At 36.6% G+C, this 15524-nt stretch overlaps 1 pseudogene across 1 annotated transcript; it reads right to left on the bottom strand.

Moving 5' to 3' along the window:
- Positions 1 to 3922: 3922 nt before the first annotated feature.
- LOC147523591 (uncharacterized) lies at positions 3923 to 9577 on the bottom strand (annotated as a pseudogene). The gene is made up of 3 exons (XR_015201473.1): positions 9034 to 9577; positions 5746 to 6348; positions 3923 to 4712 (listed from the first exon to the last, which is right to left on the bottom strand). The product of XR_015201473.1 is annotated as an uncharacterized LOC147523591 (transcript).
- Between the last annotated feature and the right edge of the window lie 5947 nt (positions 9578 to 15524).

Genomic DNA, 15524 nt, shown 5'->3' with positions numbered 1-15524 from the left:
GATAACTTCGTTTGATTGTTCCTACAAGATGAATAAATAGGCCTCTTCACATCTTCCCATAAATTGTTAAACTTCGTTTCCTTCCCTATATCATTTGGATTTTGATGACAGTGGTACTCATTATGAGAATTTGAATCATCGTCCAAGCTCATCTCATCTACATTTCGATCTTCATCTGAAGTACTCCCATCCATGGACTCATCCAAACCATCAAGATGAACATATCCTAACTCTTCACTAACTAAATCAATGTCTTGAGAATAGCCATCTTCATATTGGCTATGGGAGGAAGGACCAATAGTCTCAACATTGATTGCATCTTCTTCAAATGATTCCCCATGAAAATACCATGTCGTATAGGATGGGTCTATTCCAATACAAATTAAATGGTCAGCCACTATTTTCGGATCAACCCTTCCACTCACATTACGACACCTCACACATGGACAAGAGCACCAAGTTCCTTTTCCTAATCTATCGGTCATGAACTTTAAAAAGGATTCAAGTCCATCCAAGTATTCATCGCTATTCAATGGTGCTGACATCCAATCTTTGTGTGGTGGTAATAAAGCCATTCCTTTCACACAGAAATGGCTTTGGTTTGTGAGATTTATTCCTGCGTGCCTATTGAGGACACAAAAGATGTGTTGTAGTGAGGATACAAAAGATGAAACAGACCAGACACTCTCAAATTAACAGATAAGTGGACATAATAAATGCAATTATAAACAAATAATATCAAAGGACAACAACGATATCAACAATCATAGTTGTTGGGTATTAAATACAAAAAGGTGGCCATAAGCAGAAAGCTATAATCAAATCAAGTTTATCAATAGCAGCCTTCAAACTCAAAAAAACACTAACAAATGTCAAAACAGGGAGACAAACAAAGACTACTAATATGTATGGAAAACTGTGTATCCCCGACTTCCCCAGTAGATAGTCCCTCTGACTGTCGCTGCATAAGTAACTAAGTAAGCCTTGCCATATCTTCAAAAATATGAGTTTGTAAGTGTCCCAAATGACAAACCTCGGCTTTTAGTTGACGGATCATGCCTATTTAAGCTGTGCAAGGCCCTCAAACAATTCCCTTTCTCTGTTCTATCTCTTCTATATATGCACTCTTTGTAAACATTAAGCAACAGCTATGTTGTTATGTTGAAAAAAACTTGGAAGAAAAGTTATCACTGGGTTCTTGGCAAGTGGGTACTCTTGGGCTTAACTCATCCAACTAATAATATTACTATCAGTTCTCCTACAAAATTTCCACAACACAATCCAATACCAACAAGAGCACTTCACTTCTATGGTATAAAGACAGAAGAAGGAAGCAGCAAAAGTAGTAGAGCAAAAACAAAGTCACTTCACTATTTTGGCAAGAGGACTCTGGCCAAGAATATGGTACTAAGGGAATCACCCAATTCAATGGGCACTAGTAGTAAACATGTCGTCATTGTCATGGACGCGCTTAAGGAATTCTCATACGAGACCCTTCAATGGGCCCTCGACCATGTCATTGGCATTGGCATCGATTATTCAAAAATACCTAAAATATTTACAAAAGCATCACTCATTCAAAAATATTTCTCAAATCAATGTTAAAATTCAGGTAAATAAGATAACTAAATCAAAATTATTCAAATCAACAAAATCAATGAATTTAACAATTCGATTTGAGGAGAACAGAAAATATAATGATAAAACTTGGGTTTCTAATTAGATTTGAGGAGAATGAAAAATCACCTTATTGAGTAAAACACCTTTGACAACGAAAGAGAGTGGAATCGCCTTTGAGTAAATCACCTTTCTGAGAAATGAAAAAAAGAAATGAAATGAAAAAAAAAAAAAAGTCGGTGGTTTTTATTTCGTTTTGGGCTGTTTATATTGGGCTTTTCTTTTTTAAGTATTTCAAACAAAAAAATAAACGAGACTTTTTGTAATATAAACGGCGCTGGTTACGGGTCCAAAGATTCGGCGCTAATGTTCGCGTCTTTTAATCTGTCTTTTATTAACCAATCTGGTGTAGTGACATAGGATCAAGAAAATTGATTTATTGGTTTGGAATTTCAGTGGATCATGAACATACACAAAAGAAGTTGACCTGACAAACACAAGGCAGACTTCTCAAAGATGGTGTTCGTAATAAAATTCAAAAGTTTCTTCCTGATACCCAAATAGAGCAAAAAAATCTCAGAAAAAAGTCAGATATGATAACGGCCAAACGGAAAACTTTTGAAGACACTGCATTAACATAATAACATATTACGGAGCCAAAAGTTTCTGCAAACAAGTGCCATGGAACTTGAGAAGTTCTTTATAAACTGTGAAGTACAGATTCTACAGTTTCTGAGTCTTACACCCATATTCCATGGAGACAATGTTTAAACCTAGAGTCCCCATCTTTTGTTGGTATTCCTCAAGCAGTTCTGGTATCTCATGATGATGCTCAATCACATACTTCTTCAAGAAGATGTCTTCAGCTACTCTTAATGCCTTTCCAATACCATTCTTACCTATCAAGCCCCTTGAGAGCAGAGTTTGGAGTACATAACTTCTTGGTTTGACTCTCTTTTCCAAGCTAAATGTTAAGACACTTGAGTTGTTAGAAACATCAAGTCGAATCCAATTCAAGCTCTTCATAAGAAAATCTAATGCTGATCTTATTTTCTCCACTGAATATCGCATGAAGATGGGGGTACTTCTTGAACATAGAGATAAATTCATTTTCGGACCAACCAAAACTCTTAAAACCCACCACCTTCGCTTCCCATGTAGTCTTGTTCATTTGCAAACGGATACTTAGGCCTTTCATGAAAAATTTAGTGGAGGGACTAAATCCCATTTTCTTGATCTCCAATGGCAATTCGTGAAAATGGGCAGATTTATTACACAAAGCTCGAGGGCTTGTCATCAAGGACATTGAGATATTGGATTCAGGGACAACATGGTATCGCAGGATGGCGATGTTTGGTCCCAATACCCTTTCTACATTATAGAGCACCCGAGCAACCCGACTAAGAATGATGGTGAATCTATCATCTGTGGGTGCGAGGCTCTTAAGGAAATTGACAGAAGGGACAATTCTCTTCTGTAAGCTTGATGTCAACAAATTTGAGTCCGTGGATAGGAGTTTACCAAGATTGGGTCCTGAAATGCCGATGTTACTGTAATATTCAAGCTTGGGTTTCAATGTTTTCTCGGGAGAGGCTAGGAGAAGTCGAGGGTGGTAGGCAATGAGTTTTGAGATGTGGGCATCAGTGAAACCATAGGATTTGAAGAGAGACAGAACAGAGTTAGGTTTAGTAATTGTGGATTTCCTGATAGCAACTTTTTTGGATCAAGGACAAGACATCAGGCAAGGGGTAAAGAAGGATGCACTAAAGCTGATCGTAAATGGGTTCTTTTATTGGATATGGAAAGAGGGAAATACTAGAATCTTTGAAAATAAAGAATGCACTGCACCACAGCTTGCATGTTTAATCTTCAAGGAAGCTAAGGTCAAGTTAACTTCACTAAAGATCACTATGACCGAAGGACCAGAGAGCGCTAGTTTTATGGCGACATGGAACATCAATGTTGAAACAACACAAAGACAAGCTCAGCAATACAAGTGGGAGAGGGCCGAACAGGGCATATGCAACCTCAACACAGATGGTACTCTTCAGGGCTATCTGGGAGGATGGGCTACAGCTATTAGAGATGACATAGGTGAAGTAATCGCAGCTGGACATGGCAAATCAGAGTTCAGACAAATTGCTCTCATTGAACTACAAGGACTTGAACAAGGGCACCAACTAGCAGCAAGCAAGCAGATCAAGCGAGTAGCGGCACAAACAGATTCAGAGAACGTGGTGGCATTTATAAGAAACAAGGGACAACACCCATGGCAAGGCAATCATATGATGGCCAACATTAGGAAGTTTTGAGTTTTTCTCGATCAAACATGTTTTTAGGGAGGTGAATAAACCTGCAGATGCACTAGCGTCAAATATACCATCCGCCAAGTTTATAGAGCTAGTCCCGAGTTCCTTCGCCGAGGATATTAGGAAAATAGTCTATGATGATGCCAATGGCAAAATGTATGTCAGGATGTAACCAGCTAGTTTTATCTTAATGAAAGGGGTAGGGGACCTCTCAAAAACCTCGCTTGCCAATCAATAAAAAAAAAAATTTTTTGGAAGCTTTGAGAGCTGATTCTAAGGTTAACCCACACTTATTTATGAGGTAATCTACTGTGAAACTTGCTTTCTCCTCCTCATTATTTGGTTTTGGGATAGAAGAGATGAATCTGAATGGTGATGGTTTTTGGAACAAATACAAACAATGGTTAACTTTCCGTCTTGAATCTCTAACAATATTTCTGCATACATAATGAAATTGATGGAACATTGTATAAAGCTAAGTTTAGTTGAAACTACAGAATACGTTTCCATTCATGCCTGTTCTTCATAATCCTCTCTCAAAATGTGAAACTGAGCCCTAAACAAACCCAACGGGCAGAGGGACACACATGATCGATGGTTTTTAAAGAGTTGCACCGGTGCTACCCTTCCAACTGAAGTAAACCGTCCGCAGCAATATCTCCAACTTGAATCTGTTTAATGCTCAAAGTTTCGCGCAGTGCTAGTTTGCAAATAGAACATAGAAGAACAAATGACCTGTCCGCCCCGTAATGGCATCACAGAATGTAGTGAAAATTGATAGAGCTTCTGTAAATGTAGATCATTCATGAGAAGCTATCGTTAGGAACTAGTTATATAAAATTCAAGACAAACGTACATACAAGCTGATAATCAAAATTCACAATTACAAGCACTTTCTTTCTTGAGAAATGCCTATGAGAAGTCTGTTGAAGTATGCCTGCATTATGTCTCTGTTTCAAAATCCTTATAACACCATTTGGCACTTTCCATGGTTTCATTTTCTGATCCATTTTGTGACTTATGGTTTCTCCCGTGTTGAACTATAAGGGTTGCTAGTTTTAGAATAAACGTAGATCTCACATAGGTAATACCGTATGTCCAATGCTAGCCACAGTTAATAGTGCGAGGAACACAACCAGACCAACTCCAATGAATGGAAGCATCAACAAGGAAGCATCATAAATTTGAGAACCACAAGAAGGAAGCATCAATTTTGTCCCGTTGAATAGTTTATACAGAGATACATCTTTGCCTATTTTAATGAGCCTAGAATTTCAATAAGAAGAATGAAACGTTAGATATTCAAGAATTCAATCAAATTCCAAGTCTGATCTACGATATGAATAGAACAAACATGAATTTGAGTAATACCAGTAAGTCTATGTTATTTCAAACAGTTTCTGTTGAAAAGGAAAGGGAAATCACTGAAACTACATAAAATATAGAAACAAAACGGCCAAACACAAGTTCCACGAAACTTAAAACAACCGTCAGAAGTGATAGTATATGGCCAAAGTGCCAAACACAAGTTTTTCAGCCTTTCAGCTGATTCCTTGTAACAATCAGGTAAAAGGGCATATACCTTCAACCCAAGATGTAAAATATGGAAAAGAAAAAATACAGATACAGGCGAAGCAGACCAAATGAGAAATTAGTATATGGGCACACCAAAGACTAGAGTTCACGAAAAGAATTGATCAAAACAACATATCACAAAGCCACATCTTTATGGAAAAAAGTATCATAGAACATAAGATGTTATATAATCTTTCAAACAGTTAACCTGTAAAGAAAACATTCTACAATTTCTCAGTCTTACTTCCATCTGTGGAGACAATATGTACACCTTGAGTACCCATCATTCGTTGGTATTCTTCAAAGAGTTCAGGTATCTTATCACGATGCTTGATCACATATATCTTCAAGAACATGTCTTCAGATACTCTGGAAGCTTGACCCATACCGTCCTTACTTATTAGACCCTTTGAGAGCAGAGTTTGAATAACATAACTTCTTGGGATGATTCTCTTTTCCAAGCTATATCCTATAACATTTACGTGTTTAGAAAAATCAGATCGAGTCCAATTCAGGCTCTTCATAAGAAAATCTATAGCTGATTTCAATTTCTCCACAGAATAGGCCATAACAGAGGGGTGCTTCCTGAACATAAAAATACACTCATCTTCGGACCACCCAAAACTCCTAAAAAACGCCACCTTCGCTTCCCATGTAGTCTTCTTTAAACTAAAAAGCACAAATAGGCCATTTATAAACGAAGTACTCAAGGGACTAAAACCCATTTTCTCAAGTTCTGATACCATTTCGTTAAAACGGTCAGATTTCTGGCACAGAAGATTAGGGCGAGTCATTATGGACTTTGATATATTGGATTCCGGCACACCATGGTTATAACACCCCGTGTTTTTATCCGGTTATTTTCCTAATAATAATAATAATAATAGATAATAGATAAAATAAAATAGGATAAGTGTTAGTGGAAATAGGAGACGTGGGTTTATGGGATAAACCTTCTTCCCTATTTCGGGGGTTTTGTTTTTAACAGAAAGAAAACAGAATAGGGTCGGTCAAAAACACAGCGAGAGTTTTAGAAAAAAATGGAGTTTTACTGAAAGAAGAAAAGGTGTTGAATGAGGAAGATCATCCTTTCGTTTAAAACAGTTGACTTGATCTTTTCGGGATTTTTTCATTTGTTCGGGTTTATAAACAGTGAGTAGATTAGTTTTTTTTCTATTTCACGTATAATTGTACTGTTCAAAGTTTTCGTTTGTTATTCGGTTATTGTTATTCGTCCTGTAGTTGTTAAAAATTGGTTTAAACTGTCTTTCGAAGCACTGTTGAGACTTGAATTTTCGACCTTTAACTGTCGAAACTATGTTAAAATTGATAAACTGTCCGTATTACTTGAACTCAGAAGAAGTCGCCAATGGCGGCGCGAGACAGAGAAGTCGTCTCTGTATTCTGGTGGAACTGTTCTTATGTTTTGTCTGTGGTTGGATTGGTTGTAAAGGGGAGGCGAGCCCCCAAACCTCCTCCCCCGTAAAATGCCATTCTTGTGATACCGAGCTTTGGTTTTTTTAAATTGAAATTTTCGTGGTTTGAACCGCTACTTTTGGTGTCGCGGGTTGTTGGTTGGTTAAATGAATGGGGGTAGTGGGGTGATGGTGGACTGGAGATTGGGTGTTGTCAGGCGAAGCTTTGAAGGTTGGTCATGGTCATTTTGTTAATGGCGGCCGAGAATCGCCCGACCATGAACGAAATCCTATTGGTTTGTTTGAACTATTTTGCTTATTATTGGTTGGTTATTGATTGGTTATGGGTGGTTGGAGGTAGTTAGGTGTGTGTGAGTAATGAAAATGGCTATTTGTTGAAGCTTTAAAAAGGGTTAATAATGGCGTCGACCTCGATTTTGTCGATATAACGAAATCGCGTTTTTGGGTATCGGTGGATTGGGTTTTTGTGAGGAGTCAAACCGTGGGCTTTAAATTTGAGATAGGTTGGTGGGTTGTGGTGGTCGGCTGGTGGAAGTTTTGGTGAGGAAGGAGATGAACAGTGCCTTCCGATTTGGGCTTGGGCCAAATCGGGGTGGGCTTTTATGTTTTTTAACTTTTGGATTTTCAAATTTTGATTTAAGTTAGACTTTGGGCCTTTGACTTTGGGCTTTTGGGGTTAGATAAGTTTAGACTGGTTGACTGCTGTTGACCCTTGGCAGGTTGACTTTGACTTTGACCAGAGTTGACTTTGACTTTGACCGAGTTGACTTTGACCAGTTGACCCGAAAATTTGACTTTTTCCTAAAAATATGATTCGGTCTATTAGGATAAGTCTAGGACTATTAGCATGTTTGACTTAGGCTAGGACCTTTATATATACGTGTGTACGTGTATTAAATATTATGTGATTTTGCAGTATTTTATGATATGCAACGTTATGACACTTAGACATCCATATAATTAATAACGCGTAAACCAAAATTAATTGAATCAAGATATTCCTACGTTCTCTGAAATAATATATACAATAAAGCACAATAATGCGTAAACAAATTTACCACCTCTTTGAGAACTCTTCACGCCTCAAGTTTTGGAATTGAGTTTTATGACTGTTGATGTCATATGTTAGGTGGGCATTTATTGAATGTGCCATAAATGGCCCGTTAGCGTTATATAGGGGTATTCATTGAATGTGCCATGAATGACCAGATTGTTTGGACTGCCCTAGGGAGGAACTAAGGTATTCGCCTTGCGGGTTAGTTGTATTGTTTGATTATGCGAGTGTTTGGGTTTACTTTTGAATACCTAATATAATATCTACATAGGTTATATAGAAGTTCTAACTTTCTTTTGCGGGAGGGTAGGACTTAATAACATTTTGTCTTGGGGACGCCGTCCTACCCCCTTATATACAAAGTGGATATCGGTAAGTTTTAATTCTATGGTTTAGATATTAAAACGAGTTATTATAATGAGTTATATAATGGAAGTCTTGCTTGGGAAGAAATTATGCCGGTTAAAATGACGGAACTACCTGTCTTCCAAGCTGTGAATGATTAAGTTATGGGATAATATAAAGTGATTGTTTGAATAATTAAAGTATGATAATGGTTTTATGTGGTTAGTCTACTCATACCAGCAAATTCCATTTTGCTGGCCCATGTTTGCTTTGTTTTGGCAACGTGGGTGTGTTCTTGGGAACATAGGTGGAAGGCAATGGAACCGTGGCGTTTGATTTGGGATTCTTGCCTGGAGCAGTCCGTTAGTTTTCTTTTAGGTTTGATTCTTATTGGAAGGATGTAATAACGTAGGTTACATTTTTTATATGACATGAGAATACGATGTTGGAAATTGTTATTCTTAAAGTTTGTTTATGTTTGTATTGGGATGGAAGAAAGTTTTAATAAAGTGATAGTTGAGGAATTTGGAGATTTTTGTTGTTAAGTTGATCCTGTTGTGATGTGGGTTAGGTTTTGACATGTGTTGTATCCACCCCGTCATAGCCTGGGTTTTTAGACAATTGAACCAAGTGATGTTTGAGATATTTATATTTCAAATATTCATTTTTTTAATTGTTTAGAAATTCGGGCTGTGACAATGGTGTCTCAGGATCGCAATGTTTGGTGCCATTAACATTTCTGCTTCATAGAGCACCCTACTCCGCTTCCTAAGAAGGAAGCTAATGTTTTCATCTGTATGAACTAAGCTCCTAAGGAAATTAACTGAAGGAATAATCTGTTTCTCTAAACTTCTTGTCAATACACTTACATCAGACACCACAAATTTTCATGCCGAGGTCACTGAAAAATTTAAGCTTGGGCTGTAAAACTTGATCTGGATTGAGAAAGAGCAGTGATGATCTTTGAGATGTGGGTATCAGTGAAACCATAGGATTTCAGGAGGGAAAGAACCGAGTCAGGTTTAGCTGTTGTGGGTTTAAGTAGAATCTTTTTAATTAGAGCTGATTCTGGGGATAACCCACATGAGTTTATAAGGTAATCTAGTGTGGTATTTGAGTTGGTAGATATGAATCTAATGAGCGATGGGTTTTCAAGCAATTGGCTAATATTTGTTATTAAACTACTTCTGCAAACATAAAAATGGAACATTATTGTATGTGATAATTGACGATCAAATTCAACTTACAAATTTTTGACGTCCCTTAAAGTCCGATATTCATCATCTCTTGAAAATGCAGATTTTGGGTTTAATAACCAACATAAAACCCCCTCATTAGAGCATCATCAACGCGTTGTTATTTTTTATTTTCAATGTGACAGTTGACAATATTTATAGCAATTTGAGTCACCAACGCGTTATCAAATTATCGTTTCTATTATAAGAATTGTCAAAACTGGAGTCAAATTGGTTAAGAAAATAGAAATGGTGTGCACGGTACAACTTGACCCGTCCCAAAAGTGGGATGGGACTACTTTAGCCGTCCAAATTTTTTTTGTTTTTTTTTAATAAAAAATTCAAACAGTTCGATTTTGTACCGTTGGGTTTTATTACCATTGGGCTTTTGCACTGTTGGGCCTGAACGATTTTAGAAGATTTACAAAAATTATACCGTTGGGCTTTTGTACCGTTGGGCCTGAACGATTTGAGAAGATTTGCAAAAATTGTACCGTTGGGCTTTTGTACCGTTGGGCCTGAACATGTATTTGAGTGGTATTAGATTATGTTTTAGCGTACTAATTTATTTAAATTTTATGTTGTAATCTGTTTTTATTATTTACGTGTATGTTTTTCTTTAAATAAAATTGTATTTTGTTTTAATGAAAGTATATTTTCTTGAAAAAATGTGTTTGTTTATAAGTTGAAATTAAAAACAAATCAACTCAACTAGAAATGGAAAACATTACAACTTAATTTGAAATAAAAATACAAAACATCTTATAAAATTCTACGGACTTAAAAACACATGCAAAACAATTAAAGACAATACACTAGGGAATTAAACAAAATACAAATATTACATATCCTACACTTAAATTCTAAGAGGTGCGACTTGTTTCTCCACCACACATTGAAGGATTGCATTGATCGCGACAAGCCACACCTAGGGCAGAAATCATCGCCGTTGCAAAAATGACATACGTATGTCAACCTTTTTGAATGATAGATGTTGATATTTGAAGGACAATCATCAACATCACACTTTAGAAGTTTGTCTTCCAATGTTCCATCATCATTGATAGTTATGACCACTATCATCATGCCGTTGCATTCAGAGTTTGGGCATTTGATGTTAATATATGGACATGAAGTAAGCAGAATGACCAACTTCCTTACACCACTGACAAATCTCAAGTGTAGAAATGTGGACAATATTTGATCCGCCCATATTGGTAGTTGAAGTTGAGAAAGATTAGAGAATGAAAATGAGAAGCTGAAGTGAGGAATGAAAATGACTTTGAATATATATGCAAAGGCCCAACGGATAGAAATATATCCGTTGGGAATAAATGCCAACGGATATAAATTGATCCCCCCCTTGGGAATAATGCCAGCGGATATAAATTGATTGGAGGAATAATAAATTGAGGCCCATGGGCTTATTAGTCATGTTCACATGGGCTTGATTGTTCACATGAGAATTTCTTTGTCTACATAATAAAAAGCATGTATAGATTCTAAGTAATAATTAACGTAATGTCTTGAATTTAAATTAACGTAATGTAATAATTAATTTAATGCATACAAAAAATTGGACATAGCCTCCTTTGTTTAATCAACATAATTCATATACCTAAACCTGTTAAGATTCTCAAAAACCTGTTCAAACCCTAAAAAACAACAACAACTAACAACCAACAACAAAAACAATGACATAACTAAATTATTATAAAATAGTGCAATATAACACTATGGAGCATCACCGACCGCTTCCGCCACTCCCTCTCCGTTTTCGCCCTCTCTTATTAGGAGCACTGTTTTGTTGCATGATATCAGTAGCAATTCTTTGAAACATCAACACAATGCAATTAAAATATAAAATTGAGTATATATATAAAAAAAAATGAAAATGTAAAACATATAATAAAATTACCAAGGCTTCCAATTCGTTTGTCATCTCAGCCATCCTACGCTCAGCATTTGCTCTTTGCATTCGTTCTTCGTCTAAATAGCCATAATACTGTTGAATGTGCTCAATTAAACTAGCTCGAAGCCCCTGATTGATTTGCCTTTCATCTGTTTCCTGCATTGTGTCAATATTGTATATAAGTTAAATATACATAGTGTGTTTAAATTAACATAATGAAATATAAATATACCTCATTAAACTGTTGTAGATTAGGTACATGCACCGAACGCTCCAAGTGAAATGTGGTCTCCATTCCCTGAGAACTAACAACGCGGTATGACCATGGGTCATATGGATCACTAGGTGGGGGTGTATAACCATGATATACTCCAGATGATCTTGTGGAACTTGCAGGTTCTCGAATTGACGCCTCGCCTAAGACTCTGACTAGTTGCGACATCCATGTTTGCACCTCTATACAGTGGACCCGCAGATAGGCTTCCCCTAGAAACTTTCCGCCAATAAGTCTCATAATCAAGACTGGAGTTCACATCAACATAATCTGTAAAACACGGCCACGCACTCTCAACGCGATACCGTTCAATCAAATTCTCTGAAACATCCATGGCACGCATATCTGTGGGTGGGGGAGCAGGAATATATGTATATCCAATGGTTTGCATAGTCACCCTATCTCTAAGGAACCAAGCACGTATATCAGGGGCTTGCAATATGAATCTTTTTAACGACATTAGAGTACTATGCTGACAGATATGCATATTCTCAAATTAAGAACCTTGCCATGGACTCCAAACAATAGATTTCATACTTTTCGTCTCTATTTGAATTCTAGCAGCTTGAAGATCATTATGGACCTCTTCCTTTAATCTAGCATGACCAAAAACAGCCCATCCCTGTGGGCGAGGCCATAAGTCCTTAACCCAATCCTCTTTCAGTATAGGGTTTAAGCAAGCCAAATACTCATACCACCAGTACTGAAATAATCAAATGAAAGTGTATCTAATTAATTTAAATTATATAATATTTAACTAACAAAATAAAAGCTTATATCTTAAAAGTTAAATCCTATTGAATTACCTGTAGTATCCAAGTAATTCCGTTGCATTGCTTCCCCATTTGATTTGTTTGTACAAACAAATCAAGCCCTGTATATAAATGTGCCATGAAAGCACCTCCCCAATCAAAATCTTCCAAGCTATCAAGGTCTACCAAAGACGCTAACCAACCAGCCCGAACCCCAGATTTTCCTATTGTAAAACCAACTTGGCCCAAAAAATATAACAAAAAAATCCTAATAAACTCATCCTCCTCCGCAGAGTTTGGGTCCAAATATAGGGCGTCAACTTCATGTTCTAAACAATATTCAATACTCAATCGGTGCATGAATTTTTCTCTGATGTACAGGTTCAAAATGTATCTGCCATCCATATTCTCTGAAACAAGTCTACCTTCAACATCAAACAATGAAGGCAGTAGAGTCTTCAACCTTTCAAAATCATCTTCGATACTTGAATCAAACAAAACTGGCTTCTTCTCGCCCACACTTAAACCCGTTAGCATTGTAAAGTCAAGTGGTGTGATACCAATCTCACCACATGGAAGGTGAAAAGTGTGCGTGGTGTGCCACCATCGTTCGCCAATGCAAATATCAGTCGATGGATCGGGGTTCAATGCTCGCATTACACGATATCAATGGACCAAAAGGTGTTCCCTAAAATTCGAGCTCTTACGTGCTCCATTTCCTCCCCTCTTTCCACTAGATGACTCCAGAATTCTTTAATACTCGGCATTGCGCATCTCCATCTCGTCGAACTCATTTTCTATACGTTGAGGCATTTAATCAAACAGTTAGTATACGTTAAATTTTAAACACGATTTTAAATCAAAATCAATTGAACAACGTTCATAAACTCATACTTACTCCGTCAGTGTTATATAAACACGAAACATGCATGTCTGGATCGGGAGCTAATGTCGGATGATCAACAATACTCAATCTCTATGGAAAATTGAAATCATTTTCCGGTACGAGTTCACTCTCATTTTCCGGAGGATTTGAACTCCCCGAGCCACGCATAATAGTCTTCTTACGTCCAGCTTGACGACGTTGATCCATTGCAAAAAATAGAAACAAATTTGGTTGAAAATCGAATTTTTATTGGGTGATTGAAGGTTTGGATTTTGAATGTTGGTGAGTTCTTGTGGGGCAAATGTTACTGGAACATTGTTCGCACGTTTTCAAATAAAATGGGCTAATAGAGTGCATAGGACAACTACTCCCGTTTTAAAAAAAATTGGAGTGGGACGGGACAACTTGACCCGTTCAAATTTTTTTAGCAAAATTTACCCAGACCGCATTGTTTCATCCCTTCCTTTTAGAAATTTTTCGCTCCTAAAAATGATGATGTGTCACAACGAAATTTAAAAACGCGTTGATGATGCTCTTACGTACTAACCATAAAAACCCCTTATTTTTTTTAAATATCCAAACTAACTAAAATACCCCCCACACATAAAACCCTAGATCTAAAACTGAATTTTCTCTCTTTCTTCTCGCCGCATTCTCAAACCCTAGATTTCCTGCAAAAATGACAAAACAATCGAAAAATAAGAGAGAAACACCCACCAAAACAAAAAAATTGAAAGTTTCCATCTCACAAACAAAAAGGAAAGCAACTACTGATAAAAAGACCAAATCGAAGGTAAAAATCATTTTTTTTTTTAATTTCGTTTGTAAATAAACGAAATCTAAGGTGAAAATGCTTAATTTATGATAGAAATATGCATTTTCATATATAAAAATATAATTATATATATATATATATATATGAATTCGTATTTTCACAAGTGAATTTGTATTTGCATATTCGAAATTTGTATTTGGTCATCTTTTGAAATTTGTATTTACATATTTGAATTTGGTATTTACATATTTGAATTTGTATTTACATATTCCAAATTTGTATTGCAACAGGATGTAAAATTTACTGGTTCTAACAAGGTATTTCGTTCTTCTGCATTGGTAATGCTAAAGCTTGTACAAGATTTGAAGGGAAGAATTAGGGATATTCATATCACCAAGATGAAAGAAACTCCTTTTGGTCATCTGTTTATGGTTTTTGTCGATGGAAAAGTCGATAGTAGAATGTTAGAGAAACCAAGCCACATCATTATAAAGTTGTTAGCGATTTGGTGTAAGGAGAGACATAAGTTTAAGATATGAAGTAAGTTTGTGTCTTTATGTCTATCTGATGTGGCTATAACATTTGGGCTTCTGGTGATGGGGAAAGTTGTTGTTTTCCAGTCAGGAACGAGAATAGACAAAGCTATTTCTGGATCACCATTCCTATTGAGACGTTTCTCTAGAGTTAACAAGATAACAACAACGGTTGTAAAAGAAATCTTGAACCATATTGTAGATTCAACAGACCCTACGGACGTTGAAGATGTGGTGAGACTACTCGTCATTTTTCTGGTGATGACAATATTTGTAAGTAGTGGTGCGAGTGGAATAGCTTGGTCCTTCCCAAAGCATGTTGAGACTTTGGAAGCTATGTGGCCGGAGTATGTCATGGGCCTCAGTTCACTCAGAACTGATTGAAAAAATTCAGAAGTGGGATAGCAGTAGTTCGTTCAAAATTTCAGGATGCATTATTCAGCTTTTGGTAAGTTTAGTTTGTTTTCTGACATATGCGTAGTTATGTTTTCATAGCATATATCACCTCACATGATAAAAGAGAATATACATTTGCATATGCATATGTCATATGTTGGTAATATAATAACATTATATTGTCTGTTTTCGTATGTAATTTTGTTTTCACATATGCATAGTCATAGTTTCATAGTCTATATCACAACCTTAGAGGGATGTTTTCTGGATTGGTCCTTCAAATTTGTAGATGAAATCCCGTATCCAGCCCCATTGGTGGCCCTTAGTACTCACTATAGACTAGTCCTATATTTCGGCTTCTTAATGAAATAGCAATCCTGAGGTCAGTGTTGGATTTTAGACACTCTCTATATTACTATTGGGCA

Source organism: Coptis chinensis, chromosome 1, assembly GCF_015680905.1.
Source record: "Coptis chinensis isolate HL-2020 chromosome 1, ASM1568090v1, whole genome shotgun sequence".
In the NCBI taxonomy this organism is placed as follows: Eukaryota; Viridiplantae; Streptophyta; class Magnoliopsida; order Ranunculales; family Ranunculaceae; genus Coptis; species Coptis chinensis.
Note: the sequence above shows the minus strand (reverse complement) of the source record. Positions and strands in the feature narration are given on the sequence as shown.